The sequence below is a fragment of the Giraffa tippelskirchi genome, chromosome 2 (assembly GCF_054371585.1).
Source record: "Giraffa tippelskirchi isolate mGirTip1 chromosome 2, T2T-mGirTip1v1.2.pri, whole genome shotgun sequence".
In the NCBI taxonomy this organism is placed as follows: domain Eukaryota; kingdom Metazoa; phylum Chordata; class Mammalia; order Artiodactyla; family Giraffidae; genus Giraffa; species Giraffa tippelskirchi.
The window spans coordinates 44,697,393-44,712,572 of record NC_137276.1 but is presented as its reverse complement, the minus strand read 5'-3'; the positions used below and the strand labels follow the sequence as shown (position 1 = coordinate 44,712,572).

General features: G+C 33.7%; 1 long non-coding RNA gene across 1 annotated transcript in view; it reads left to right on the top strand.

Annotated features, from left to right (window-relative positions):
• LOC145539672 (uncharacterized) overlaps positions 1-15,180 on the top strand; it is an 870,498-nt gene that overhangs the window by 694,777 nt on the left and 160,541 nt on the right. The window lies entirely within an intron of this gene.

The following is a 15,180-nucleotide window of genomic DNA, read 5'->3' as shown; positions in this document are numbered from 1 at the left end:
AAGTATCAGTTGTTTACAACAAAATACAAAGGTTTGATTGACTTAGTTTTCCTGCCATCCAACACAATTTTTCTTTCTAAACGTCATGAAGCAACTGGACGCTGCAGCCGATCCACTGAAAGGACCTCAATAGAAACATTTGTCTAAATTCAACAGTCATAATGACAACCTTATGGGAAACATGAATTTATCAATGCCAGGACAAACATAATATCTAAAAATCTGAGTGTGGAGAAAGGTTAGAGACTGAAAGAGTCCTTTAAAAAGAACACGTAGCTCTTTATTCTCTTCTTAAATGCTTAATTGGAGTCTTTAAAAAGTTGACACTGTTAAATTGAATTTTCATATTCTCTGAGACTATAAAATAATGGTAGAACTACTGTTTATTATTCCTTCATATATTCTAGGGAAAATTTAGTATTTAACAACAAAAGCATTTTGATATGCAAATACATTTATTTGCAACTCTTTTTTTCTCTCTGAAGAGACTCTTGTCAATGTACTTTTGACTGAGTGGTCCTTGAAAGGAAGGAAGGAAGGAGTGAAGGGCGGAGATGTTAAAAGATGTAATGACAAATCCTCAAGGCCCTGGTTTTTAGGAAAGTTGAATAATAGGAAACACATTTTGTAAAAAGTCTTAATGGAATGACTTGAGGTTCAAATTACAAATAAAAATCTAGTCAAGGAGATGAGCTGCTTTTGAGAAAGCTAATTACTTCTTAGTCTAGGAAATAAATCAAGGAACAAGCATCCCATTTCATTATTTTAGCCATGTTTCCATTCTTAGCTTCTCTCCAGAAGGTTCAAAAAATCAACAGCTCTGCTGAAGAATTTGGAATCTTTTAAAGCCTTATATTTCTCAGCCATTTCTTCAGTTTTGATAGAAGGAGAAAATCAGATGTGTATGCTTTATGAGTATAGCTAAATGCATATTTCTAATTGAATATAGTAAAACAAATTTAAAGTTAAATGACAACCAATCTGCATTTATACTCCACTGATTGTTTCTTAAAAAAAAAAAAGAAAAACACTCTTTGATACCCTTATATACCTTTCAATTAATTTATCACTGATAGTGATACAGACTTTAAAATAATAGTCGATTAATATGTGTGATTAAGACATATCCCTGAACATATTCAGCTTGTCTCTTCTAGTCAAATATACCTAAAAATAATAGAAAATTATTATCCCTTCAATCCGTGGCATAATTAATAGTAAAATAGAAAAAAAAATTGCAATAAAATAAGCCCAACTAAAATAAGATTTTGCAGAAGAAATTTTTTGGCTTCTTTAGGAATTTTATTGTTTGCCATAGTACAGTGATTTTTTTTTTAATTGACTACTCTGACCAATGAAATACATCAAGTAATGCAGAGTGGCAAGACCCTCTTCTTTAGGATGTTACTCAGAACAGTAGATGAAAAAGTGCAATAGTGGTGAAAGAATTTGGTCAAATACTGAACGTGTCCCTTGTATTTGAAGTATTTGTCTGAGTACAGTAAGGCTTACCTGGACAATTAGCTCAGGAATTGCTGTGATTTTAAAAGTATTCTAAATATGTATTTGGACTATTATTCTTACTGCTTGAGTGGCAGTAAGGTATGAATAATCTGCAGGATTATGATTACTAGACAGTATATCTAGGATTTCTTATAGACAGTCTCTTTGTTATTGACTTTTAGGAGAAGAAAGAGGAATTAAGAATATTTACAAACCAAATGATCAGTATGTTCTGTTGCTCTATACTTATCAAGATAAAAGGAAAGGTAGTCTGTTCTTAGTTTTATTGTTGATTCTAAGAAGCTGCCTTTTTATGTCTATTTTTTGTATGTGCCATATTTAGAAGATAAAGCAATTGCACATCTTGTTTTCTTATCTGAATTTTTATTCTTGATTCTACTGTCAGAGTGATGAATATGTATAGATAGACACATAGCAAGAAAGTGATGGAGATAAGAAAATACTGAGAATAGTATTCTCGGTAGCAGAAAAATGAAAAGAAAATCTGTTGCTTACATTTGGTATTCAATTCTTTCAATCAGTGCTTGTAAGGCAGGCTTTCAGAGCTTTTAAAAATATTTCACATCCACTACTTCTTTCATGCAAGCCCAAAGGTTACTAATCAAGCAGAAGATGACTGCTTTGTTTAAATTTATCCATCCCGTTTTTTTAATGCTATATTATAAACAGCCTTCCTTCGCTCAGGTACCATATATTTTGTTTTTTATGAACCTTGATTTCTTTTTGGCTGTTAGGGTAACTGGATTCTTAACAAAGAAATAAAAATCATCTTCATCTCATGTGAGTTACAAATTACAGTCCCGGCAATCAAATTAAGATCATTGAACTCCAGATTGTTTTGACTTTGCAGTTTAACTTTGAAGTTTATCTGAATTACCTCTTAATACTATGTCTCCTTTCTGCTGTATTTCATCCTCCCTTCTAAGTCTGGCTAGCCCACATTTGCTTTGACTCATGTTGTTTATATCATGACTTCTAGGTTTCTCTATACCTATACTACCCATCATTTAAGGCTTCATTCAAGCCTGACCCCTGTGAATTCTTCCCTATACATTATATTCTTGCTAACTCATGGTAATTTTACACTTGCCATGTATACTCTGTAAATAACCACACATTATAAATTCTTGGTCTTTTAATAGCAGTGACTAATATATTTATTAATGCACAGTACTGTCCATTGAGTTTTTATATTGTATTAGTGTTGTCTCAGCTAGATGGCAAGTTTCTGGTGGAATTGACCATGTTTCTACGAGAAGAGAGAGATGCAATAAAAATGCTGTTGAATCTAAGTAAGCAAAATGACTATGTCACATGCATATGCTTTACAAAAGTAGTTGTTAAGAAATGTTTTTTTTAAGTTTTATGTATTGTATTATTTTTGACTGTGCTGGATCTTTGTTGCTGCACGTGGTCTTTCTCCAGTTGCAGGTAGGGTCTATTCTCTAATAGCAGTGTACAGGCTTCTCACTGCAGTGGGTTCTCTTGTTGTGGAGCATGGGCTCTAGGGTGCCTGGGCTCAGTGGTTGGGGTGGATGGGCTTAGTTGCCCCATGGCATGTGGTATCTACCTAGACCAGGATCAAACCTATCTCCCCTGCATTGGCAGGCAGATTCTTAACCACTGGACCACCAGGGAAGTCTAAGAAATTAATTGATAATTTTTGAAAAGGAGTATCTTCTTATGAGAAGCAGAGAGAAGCTTTTTATAAATGCTGCTTTTACGGTGAATATGGAAGGTTACAGTAGAGGGGAAATGTTTGACATATCACAGCAAAATAATTTATCTCATTTCTTTTTAAACTTATTCTCTTCTCCACAAAGTCGCATTCTAAGCATCTGTCAAGAATAAGATTTGATTGCTTATTTGGAGCTACATTCATATTCAGAAATCTCATACTATTTTTATCTGTCAAAATATGGATTATTATATTTTATTTATATAAACAAGAAAAACTTTACTCTTTACTTGATAGATGAGGAATAGAGAATGGTTGAACTCCTTCCTAGTTTTTATAATTTTGAAGTTATAGGTTTCACTGTTTTTCTTTTTCTTCTAATGTTTATAATATTTTTCATAGAAATACATATATACATACAAACATAGACACATACACACACCAAAGAAAATTATCCTACTCAAGGAAACATAACATCTGTAAGTCATCAGTGAAAATACTGGGATAGAAATTGGCAGCAGAGGTATTTGCCACACAAAAATGATCTACAGAGTGACTATATTTTTATGAAATAATTTTTAACAAAATATCTAGTACTTAGTAAATGCTTGATACAAAATATATTCAATTAATAGAAATCACAGAAATATTAATTGTTAAAACTTTCATTTTCAGTGTGTTTATAATGCCTACTTTCTAGTTATTTTAAAGTTTGTGATATTAATTATCTTTCATGATCTTCATGTGGATTATTTAGAAAGGAAATCTTATTCTTCTATTCTTTGTGTCCTTGTATATCTCAAAGTGACTTTCCTCTAAGAATATAAAAATATATTTGTTGCATTAGTATATATAAACAACTTATTGTTGGAATAAAATTTTTAAACCAAAATGTTTTTCTGTTATGATTTCTGTAGGTGGTTGCCTACGATGTTCCAGTGTTTAATGATGTAGACAGTTTAGAGGCCAATCTAATTCTTATATCTTGGGTGTTTTTCCCTCTCAAGCCTCTGGCTTTATCATTAACATTTGAAAACTCTAGGACAGTGTGTCTTATATAACACTTTTTTATTAAGATTGTCTGGTAACTATTAATTTTTAAAATGTTATTTTTAAATGAGGACATTTTTCTGTTATAATTATATTATTTTCTCTATGCTCTTCTGTCCTGCTTCCTTTTCTTTTACTTTCTTTAATTCATAGATTGAATCTTTCAGATTAATCTTCCATTTCATCATTTTTTATTTATTGATTTATTCTCTACCCTTTTCCTTTGAATTTCTGGGAAATTTCAGTGCATTATCTTTTGTTTATGTAGATGATTGTGTCCCTTCTACGAACTGCTCTTCATTACATTTTTAATGACTTTTAATATGATAATTTTGTTTTCTTTTGTCACACTATACTTCATGAGTGTACATTACAACTAGATCACACAATTTTATTGACAGATTTTATTTCTATAGAGAAAATCACATTTCTTCTCTTTAGATTGTAACTAGTCTTACCTACATCTCAAGCCTCCATATTCTTTTCAGCTAGAGGGAGGATATAGACATATTTCAAATTGAATTAGCCTACCTATACAGAATTCAATCTCTCTTGGATATTAAAAAAGAGCAAAAAAATTAAAATGAAAAATAAATGCTTTGGTGAAACCAATTCCTTCTCTTTCTTCACTTCCTAAAGAAGTGTCTAGGTGTGCATATATGTGATGGTGTGTGGGACAAGAAGTGTAGAGAACAGTGTAATTGTAAAGATCTCATGACAATATTAAAAAATTGTAGTATTAGGCACTCTCTAGTCTTTGATATGGCATCCCTTGTGTCCCTGGGACTTTTCATCTGAAATCTGAATCTCTGTATGATTTGGAGTCCTGATTAGGGCCCAGTAGTGACCTCCTGGAGAAGGCAGTGGCACCCCACTCCAGTACTCTTGCCTGGAAAATCCCATGGATGGAGGAGCCTGGTAGGCTGCAGTCCATGGGGTCGCTAAGAGTCGGACACGACTGAGCAACTTCACTTTCACTTTTCCCTTTCATGCGCTGGAGAAGGAAATGGCAACCCACTCCCGTGTTCTTGCCTGGAGAATCCCAGGGACACCGGAGCCTGGTGGGCTGCCGTCTATGGGGCCGCACAGAGTCGGACACGACTGAAGCGACTTAGCAGTGACCTCCACCTTGCTCTGTGATGAAGTTGTACTCATTGGCTATGATGTTTCATTGGCTATAATGAATGAGGCATACTGTATAGAGAACAGAAACAGACTCACATACACAGAGAACAAGCTATTAGTTGCCATGGGGGAGTGGGGTTGAGGGGATGGGTGAAAGAGGCATAAGGGATTAAGAGGGACAAACTATCAGTTATAAAATAATCAAATCATAGTGATGATATATACAGCACAGGGAATATAGTCAAGAATATTATAATAACTTTGTTTTGCACATAGTCTATTAAAAAAAATATAGAGTCACTATGTTGCACACCTAAAAGCAATATGATAGGTCAAGAAATGTGGGCTCAGTCACATCCAACTCTTTGTGACCCCATGGGCCATAGGCTCCTCTGTGCATGGGATTATCCAGACAAGAATACTGGAGTTGATTCCCATTTCCTTCTCCAATATGATAGGTCAATTATATATTAATTTAAAAAATCTGTCTGGGATAGTTTCAATCACCAAAGGCAGCACTCAGTTCAGTTTAGAGGATCACTTGTGCCAGTCCAACCACTTTATACTTTGTATAATGCTGAGGAGTTATGGATATTTTTAATGGATAAAGACAAATGGTATCTCAGGTAGTATGTTACCTCCAATCTATCTTGTGGTCTCTTGTGGTGTTCTGGTCTTTGTCCTTACCTTCATAAGGATCTGTGATATTCATTTGTGTAAACAGATAGGCGTGTTCTGTCAATAAGCACTATTGTACACAGGTCCTCAAAGCCTTCCTCTAATGCTTTTCCCATCCTCATGATAACCAGCAGAAATTCTATTCATATGTGTTAAGAGGAGATTGCCATCTATCAATTAAGCACCAAGGTACAGTTTTCATCTTCATTGAATTATATATATATATAGATAGATAGATAGTATTACTTGCCAAACTCAATGTTAGGCTCAATAAGGTATCTCACAGTTTTTGAACATTTTTGAAATTCTGTGACCTGCATCATACTTCTTAAACATTTATATTTAGAAATGTATCAGTTTTCCTCTTTTGAGCTCTATTTATGTAAAGCTGTTAAATTATTTCCAGGCTCACTTCATAATGGGCAACATTATTTTTATTTTGAAGTTCCCCATTAAGAATTCATAATATAGTGTATATCATCTAAATTTATCAAAGTGATCTTCTCACTCCAAGGACCAGAGTCTGCCTTGAGCTGTATTTTTGCAATATCTGAGTTTATGGAACATTTCTCTGAGTATGTGCATTCCCTCTGTCTAAACAGTATTACCAAGGGGAATATTTTTTAATGAATTTTTCCATTCTATAAATTATTTAATAAATGAAGAGTTAAAAATTCTATGATTTTGATTCAATAGTTGTTGCTGTTCTGTTGCTCAGGCGCATCCAGTTCTGTGCCAACCCAAGACTACTGTAGTCTGCCAGGCTCCTCTGTCGAGGAGATTCTCCAGGCAACAGTACTGGAGTGGGTTGCCATGCCCTCCTCCAGGGACCTTCCTAACCCAGGGATTGAACCCATATCTCTTATGTCCCCTGAATTGGCAGCCGGATTCTCTACCACTATTGCCACCTGAGAAGACCTCCTATATATATAGTAAGAAATATATATATATAATATTTAAAAACAGTACCAATTTTCCCCCTCACAATAAATAAAACTGAGTTTTCATACTGTATTCTCTTTTAAAAATATAAGAACTATGATTCAGTATAGTTAATATATTAAAACCTTATGTATGCCATCCCTCATATATGTGTGTGTGTGTGTGTGTGTGTGTGTGTATGTATACACCTCTTAGATTTATCAGGATCATTTTCTGTGACCTACATGATTACAGAAAATTTACTATAGAATTTTTAGAGTCCTTGACAGTCCCAAGTAGTCGTATTTATAGGCCAGGGTGATTCTTCCCTGTATGGACTTACCAGGCTCTTCTCTCATATTCAGGAAGAGTGTTTGAGTGTCCCTGTGCTAGTCCTCAATTTGGTATACCTAGATCACGACTGAGCTCCTCAGTCAGGTGTTCAAATGCTTTGCAATTCAATCTGTCTTACTTTTATTTTCTTATAAGAATTCTTTGTGTGTGTATGTTTGGGGTCAGGGGTGAATCTTCAATATGATCATCAATATGCTACTGATAATAAGAAAGCATCTAGCATGCACTGAATACTTACATATATTACACATTGATTACATTATCTAGCCTTTCTAACAATACATAAAAGAGATATTATTTCCCCTTCTAGGCATGTGAAAAAAGAAGGCAGAATTATCCATGATTAGCAGAACTGATGCTGCTCAAAGATCTGTCTCACTTTAAGTACTATGTCTCCCAGTTTCACTTTTCTGTTGATTAGCTGTACTAGCAGTGAAGATATGGAAATTCTCAGATTTTGACAGGCATCGATTTTTCAGTGAGCAGGGTCATCAATGCATATTACACATAACTTGGCTTCTATTTTTGATGTAACTGTATTAATATATATGGTTTATTGGAAACGTCATTTATAACATATTGTGTCAAGTGGACCACATGGAACATTTAACAAGATAGACCATATTCTAATTATACTCTCACAATATAATTAAAAAGATTCAACTCAAGCCAGAGTCTGTAAAGAAATTATTTGCACATTACACATCTGATAAAGGACATGTATTCAAAATATGTAAAGGACTATCAAAACTCAGTAATAACAAGACAATCCAATAAAATAAAAACATCATATTTGAACAAATACTCCACCCTGGAAGATATACAAATGATAAATAAGAATAAGAAAAGATGCACAATGTCATTAGAGAAATGCAAATTAAAACCACAATGAAGTAACACTGCACATATATTAGAAAGTCTAAAATTAATAAAATGACACACTGGTTTTAGATATAACAATTTTAGTGTTTTAGTGTAACAATTTTTTGAAATCATTACAGATATGACTAACATATGGCATGTTATTCTATTCATATTTACCTAAAAGAAATGAAAGCATAAGTGAATGCAAAGATTTATATATGAAGGGCCACAACAGATTTATTTGAAATAATAGCAAAGTAACAACAGCACAAATGTCCATCAACAGATGAACATATAAACAAAGTGTGGTATATGAATGCAGTGAAATACTCTACAATAAAAGGTAATGAAATATTGATATACATTGCCAGAATTGGATTCAGTTCTTAGTGCAAATGAAATGGCATCCTAGTTGACTTTCTGCCTATTTCTAGTTGGCTGCTACTTTTTCAGTCAAATGTGAAAATGGCAGTATACTTGGCTGAGTTCCATCCCATCCTATTACAAAATAACACCATCTCTGTCTTATATTTAGCAAAATACAAACTTATTTAATGTCCAGATTACCATGCAATTATTTTAAAATTTTATTACTTATGTATTATTATTTTTACTGTGTTGTTTATACTGTTATGTGCTTCCCTGGTGGCGCGAATGGTAAAGAATCTGCTTGCAATGCAGGAGACTCAGGTTTGATCCCTGGGTTGGGAAGTTCCCCTAGAGAAGAGAACGGCAACCCACTCCAGTATTCATGCCTGAAGAATCCTGTGGACAGAGGATCTTGGCAGGCTACACCCCATGTGGTTGCAAAGAGTCGAACATAACTGAGTAACCCTGGAAGGATCTTTTTCATGACTTCTCTTCCTCTCTCCTTTTATCCCTCCTTTCTGCGCTCTGTTTTCATTTTGCCAATCTCCTTGTGACCAAAGCTAGCAAAATTCTATATATTCTAAACAATCAAATTCTCACCAGTGGGGCAGTTATAAAACAAATATGTATTTTATGCACAAATATAGATAGCTTCTTACAGCATGCCTTTGGTGTGACAGAATTATACTGTGGTAAAATGCAAGTTTTCCAAATAACTTTTGTTATTACTATCAAGATTACAGTGCTCCATGAGAATCGAGGGCTCAAATTCAAGTTTATGTTCCCTCCTCTTTCTTGACGTCCTTATAAGTATCAAATTTCTTTCCAGCACCTAACCTAGGAATAGGACTGTTACTGGTCTAGTGCACTCTTCTACGGTTAGTTATCGGCAGATTTTCTTTGGTAATATCCACTTACTTGTTTATTTCCAGTTTATTCATTCATTTACTATATCAGTTGCTAGCAGTAATGTTCTAAGTAAAATAAACAGAATCTATGTTATCAAGACATTGGCATTCTCAGAGTAAAGGGAATAAAGTGATTAATCAGTGTCATAATATTATAAAGAAATATAAAACATTCATCTACATATATACAAAAAATATATATATATATATATATAATTTACTAGGAGTATTAAGGCATAAGAACAAAGTAAATAGAGACCAAAAGAGTGCTATGTTGCATAAAATCAGAGTTAATCAATATTTCACTTTAAACCAAATATGTAATTGAATCAAGACTTTTCAATATATATGTAAGAACATTAAAATTGAAAATGATAAATCTATTGATATGCAAATAACATGGTTTTACTTTAGTTCTTAGAGTATCAAAATCGTATTTATTTAAAATTCATATTATACTGAAAAAACTCTTACTTTCAAACATTTCAAATAATTTGGCTAATAACTTCAGTGTATCTCCTTGTATCTCAGTTTATCTCTTTGTAGTCCCACAAACTCTCATTAAATCATATTTCTCTTTTCAAACTGTTCAAACCATGGAATTTTTAAACCTGGGTCCATCACTGATTTGGCTCTCTGGAAGTAATTTATTCTCTTGAGATTGTGGTCCTCAGGGATTAAATATGTCTAAGAAGTTTCTGATAAAATTTATAAATATTCACATATGCAAATACTGATTTTAATATTCAGTCTATAGCTCTTTATGTTTTTTGTTTGTTTTTACCTCCACTGTTTATATTAAGTAAAGTTACAAAAATCAGTGGTGCTTTATTGGTTTTGGCTTTCTTCCTCCGAACCTCATTATAAGGTAGATTATGGATTAGTGTGTTGGTTTGATTTAATGTGTCTCTTTACATTTAGTATCAAGGGCCATTCTTTTCTATTTCTTTCAGATTGTTATTTACCCACTCATAGCAGTCACTGTACTCATCTACTACCTAATTGCTTAACCTCCTAACATAGAAAATTTCATAGATACAGGAATATACATGTTGCTAAATTGCTTGAGTTGTGTCTGACTCCACAACCCTATGGACTGTAGCCTTCCAGGCTCCTTTGTCCATGGGATTCTCCAGGCAAAAATACTGGAATGGGTTGCTGTGCCTTCCTCCAGAGGATCTTCCCAACCCAGGGATCTAACCTGAGTCTCTTATGTCTCCTGCATTGGAAGGTGGAATTTTTACCCCTATTGCCACCTGGGACTGGAAAAAAAAACAACAACAATTTTTAGGACACCCTTTCCTTCTATTTTCTTGTCATTCATAGATTTAGGACCCCAAAATTCAAGCTGTGATCATAGTAATGAAACAGTTTTGAGTTGCAGTCTTACATTTTGATTCATACAAGATAATAAATCTCACAATACTATCTCATTTGTCATCCAAATAAGGTGTCATCAGATTATCCATTTTATTTTATTTTATTTTTTTATAAATTTATTTATTTTAGTTGGGGGCTAATTACTTTACAATATTGTAATAGTTTTTGCCATACATTGACATGAATCAGCCATGGGTTTACATGTGTTCCCCTTCCTGGACCCCCCATCCACCTCCCTCCCCATCCCATCCCTCTGGGTCATCCCATTGCCCCGGCCCTGAGCCCTTGTCTCATGCATCAAACATGGAATGGTGTTCTGTTTCACATATGATAATATACATGTTTCAATGCTATTCTCCCAGAACGTCCCACCCTCACCTTCTCCCTCAGAGTCCATAAAATTGTTCTATGCATCTGTGTCTCTTATTCTGTCTCGCATATAGGGTTATCGTTACCATCTTTCAAATTCCATATATATGCATTAGTATACTATATTGTTGTTTTTCTTTCTGGCTTACTTCACTCTGTATAATGGGCTCCAGTTTCATCCATCTCAGTAGAACCGATTCAAATGTATTTTTTTAATGGCTGAGTAATATTCCATTGTGTATATGTACCACAGCTTCCTTATCCATTTGTCTGCTGATGGACATCTAGGTTGCTTCCATGTCCTGGCTATTGTAAACAGTGCTGCGATGAACATTGGGGAACACGCGTCTCTTTCAATTCTGGTTTCCTCGGTGTATATGCCCAGCAGTGGGATTGCTGGGTCATATGGCAGTTCTATTCCCAGTTTTTTAAGGAATCTCCACACTGTTCTCCATAGTGGCTGTACTAGTTTGCATTCCCACCAACAGTGTAAGAGGGTTCCCTTTTCTCCACACCCTCTCCAGCATTTATTGCTTGTAGACTTTTGGATAGCAGCCATTCTGACTGGTGTGAAATGATACCTCATTGTGGTTTTGATTTGCATTTCTCTAATAATGAGTGATGTTGAGCATCTTTTCATGTGTTTGTTAGCCATCTGTATGTCTTCTTTGGAGAAATGTCTGTTTAGTTCTTTGGCCCATTTTTTGATTGGGTCGTTTATTTTTCTGGAATTCAGCTGCAGAAGTTGCTTGTATATTTTTGAGATTAATTGTTTGTCTGTTGCTTCGTTTGCTATTATTTTCTCCCATTCTGAAGTCTGTCTTTTCACCTTGCTTATAGTTTCCTTTGTTGTGCAAAAGCTTTTAATTTTAATTAGGTCCCATTTGTTTATTTTTGCTTTTATTTCCAATATTCTGGGAGGTGGGTCATGGAGGATCCTGCTGTGATTTATGTCAGAGAGTGTTTTGCCATTTTATTTTATTTTTTTTAGTTATGAGTAATTTAGTTCAAGGTAATGAACTAAGCTGAAACATAAAATATTTTTTCACTACTCAGGACCACTTCTTATATATTTTCCACTTATATAAAATCATTATGCTTAAAACAGAAACATATTGGTAATTCACTTGTTTTGTGTTTGCCTTTAGTATCCACAAATACAAAAAATGGCAATCAGTTTTACTGAGTTCTGAAGAAAGTCATGGTTAGTTTGAGAGTTGTATAAAATGTTCTATTTTAAAACCATTTCTTTTTCAAATTGAGAATTTCTATGGTATGATGAGATTCCTTCAACCAATGAACATGCTAGAATCCATACTTTATCCATTACTCTTTTCCTTTACCTGAAGGTAATTTTCTCAAAGACATGAATGTAATAGGATACGTAAATATGCAGGTATTGCTTTTTATATAGCTGCATTTTCTTTATGATACCTCCTGTCATCCAAGTATAGAACTTAGATTGAAAACATTATTCATCTTTTTCATATTGCCTAGAGAAAACCCTCCAAATTTAACTAAGTTAGATTCCAGTGTACTTACACTAAAATATAAGAATATATACATTGAAAGCATTCATCCTATAAAAGGATTTAGTAGAATTTATTCTAAAATTCCTTTTCTTTAGAATAGTAATAAAATGTGTATGATAAAAATACTGAAATTGATTTTACTTCTATTTGAAGTAATATTTTGAAACACATTTATTTTATTCCCGAAGCTTTTCATCACATGACGTTTAAGTGCATCTCAAGGGCTGTAATTTAGTTTCAGTATATAAGCCAGAGTAAATTCAAGATGGTAGCTGTTAGTTTCAGTCTTCCCTGGATGATTATTTGATTGAAAGATAAGTTTGCATACAGATAGGAAAAACAATTTCTTTGTAATCTTAAATTCCAAACTGCAAAGTCAAAATATATCAAAATATATCACAAGTCAAAATATATCATAGTTTTCCTGCCTACATCATTTGCAGCTAGTTTTCCGTGGGTTTCCTGCATCTCACTGAACTAGATTACACATAGCATCAGTTTGGCATGAACTACATTCACTCTGAAGACAGTAGTGCTCTGAAGCTCATACTCTGGTTAAACATGTAAATTGATTACCCATGGCTATGATGACAATGCATCCTACTAATTCACTTTCACTTCTATTGTCCTCCCGTGGCACTAACTGCCAGGACTGCAACAAGAGATTGTTAGGTTGCTGTGTTTGTAATTAGCTTGCTGATCTCTTCATTGTCCTAAACAGGATGGTTTCTTGAGGATTTTGCTTTACATTTTGACTGTAAAGCAATAAAATGGTAACTCAGTATAGTCACTGAACAATAGATTCTTAAACCCATTTTACATCCACGTTTTGAAATCTCTTTTTAACTGGAGAATGATTGCTTTACACGTTGTGTTGGTTTCTGCTGTACAACAATGTGAATCAGCTATAGATATACCTATATCCTTGAGCCTCCCTCCACCCATCCCAACCCATTAGGTCATCACAGAGCACCAATCTGAGCTCTCTGTACTATACAGCAACTTTGCACTAGCTATTTTACACATGGTAGTGCTTATATGTCAATGCTACTCTCTCAGTTTGTCCCACCCTCTCCATCCCCCACAAGTCTGTTCTCTACATCTGCATCTATATTTCTGCCCTGCAAATGGGTTCATCAGTACCATTTTTCTAGATTCCGTATACATATATGTGTTAATATACAACATTTGTTTTTCTCTTTCTGACTTATTTCACTCTGTATAACAGGTTCTAGGTTCCCCTACATCACACACACAAAAATATTAGAAGTAGTTGAAATACAATTATAGATAGTAGTAATAAAATGATTCCTACTATTAGATTGCTTGTATGAAAGTCTAATCATTTGGGGCGATAATAATGGGATTTTCTTTTATGCATTGCCTTCTTGAGACATTAGGAAAACTTTAATGTCTTAAAGTTTCTTTTTTTTGTTGTTGTTGTTTTTTTATAAGTAGACTTTTTTTTTTTTACCTTTTTCTGACTCTTTAAAACATTACTGAAGAATATTAACTATGGAAAAGCTGAGTCTATGAGACTATGAGGAAAATTCAACATTTAAAACATAATTCCTATGATATTACTTTTAAACATAAAAATAGGAAAATATTATAGATATGAAACAATTTTTAACTATTTTAGTTGAAAATATAAAAATAGTTTTCTAGTATATCTATTTAAAACACTTGGAAAAGTAACATTGCTGAAAGTCCATTTCTTAAATCTACTATTAAAGATATAAGGCCGCTTCTCTCTTTTTTAATTATTTAAAGATTCCTTTTAAAGTTGAAATAAACTTTGTCTGTAGGTTTGGCATCAAAATAATGCAGATTCAGTCATTCTATAAGTGAACACTTCTAGAGCCAAGGTACCATTCTGGGCTCTGATGATATAGTCATGTACAAAACAGAAAAGAAACTTACTCTTGTAGTGATACTGTTATTTTCTAATTTACATTACTAATGTATTTATCTAATTAAAAACATTGAACTGTTACTATTTTCTATTACTTCAAATGGCAAAGGAACTGGCAACCCACTCCAATATTCTTGCCTAGAGAATGCTGTGGACAGAGGAGCCTGGTGGGCTGCTGTCCATAGGGTCACTCAGGGTTGGGCACAACTGAAGCGACTTAGCATGCATGCATGCATTACCTCAAAAGAACTCTGGGAGAGCATCTACAAGTAAAATGATATATTATTTTTAAAACTTTGTCTTTAAGAGAGAGACATGTAAAAAAGCAACATTAATCAGTTGACTAAGATTTCACATTATACTGATAATTCAAATTAATCTTTTAAAATTGAGGTGAAGTGTAATCCATTTCTATTATTGGTTATTAAGCTTGTGTATCTACTGGTTTTTGAGGTGGAAATATCATCTATCACTATAGGTTATTCATGGTTTTAATTATGATGTCTCATTTAG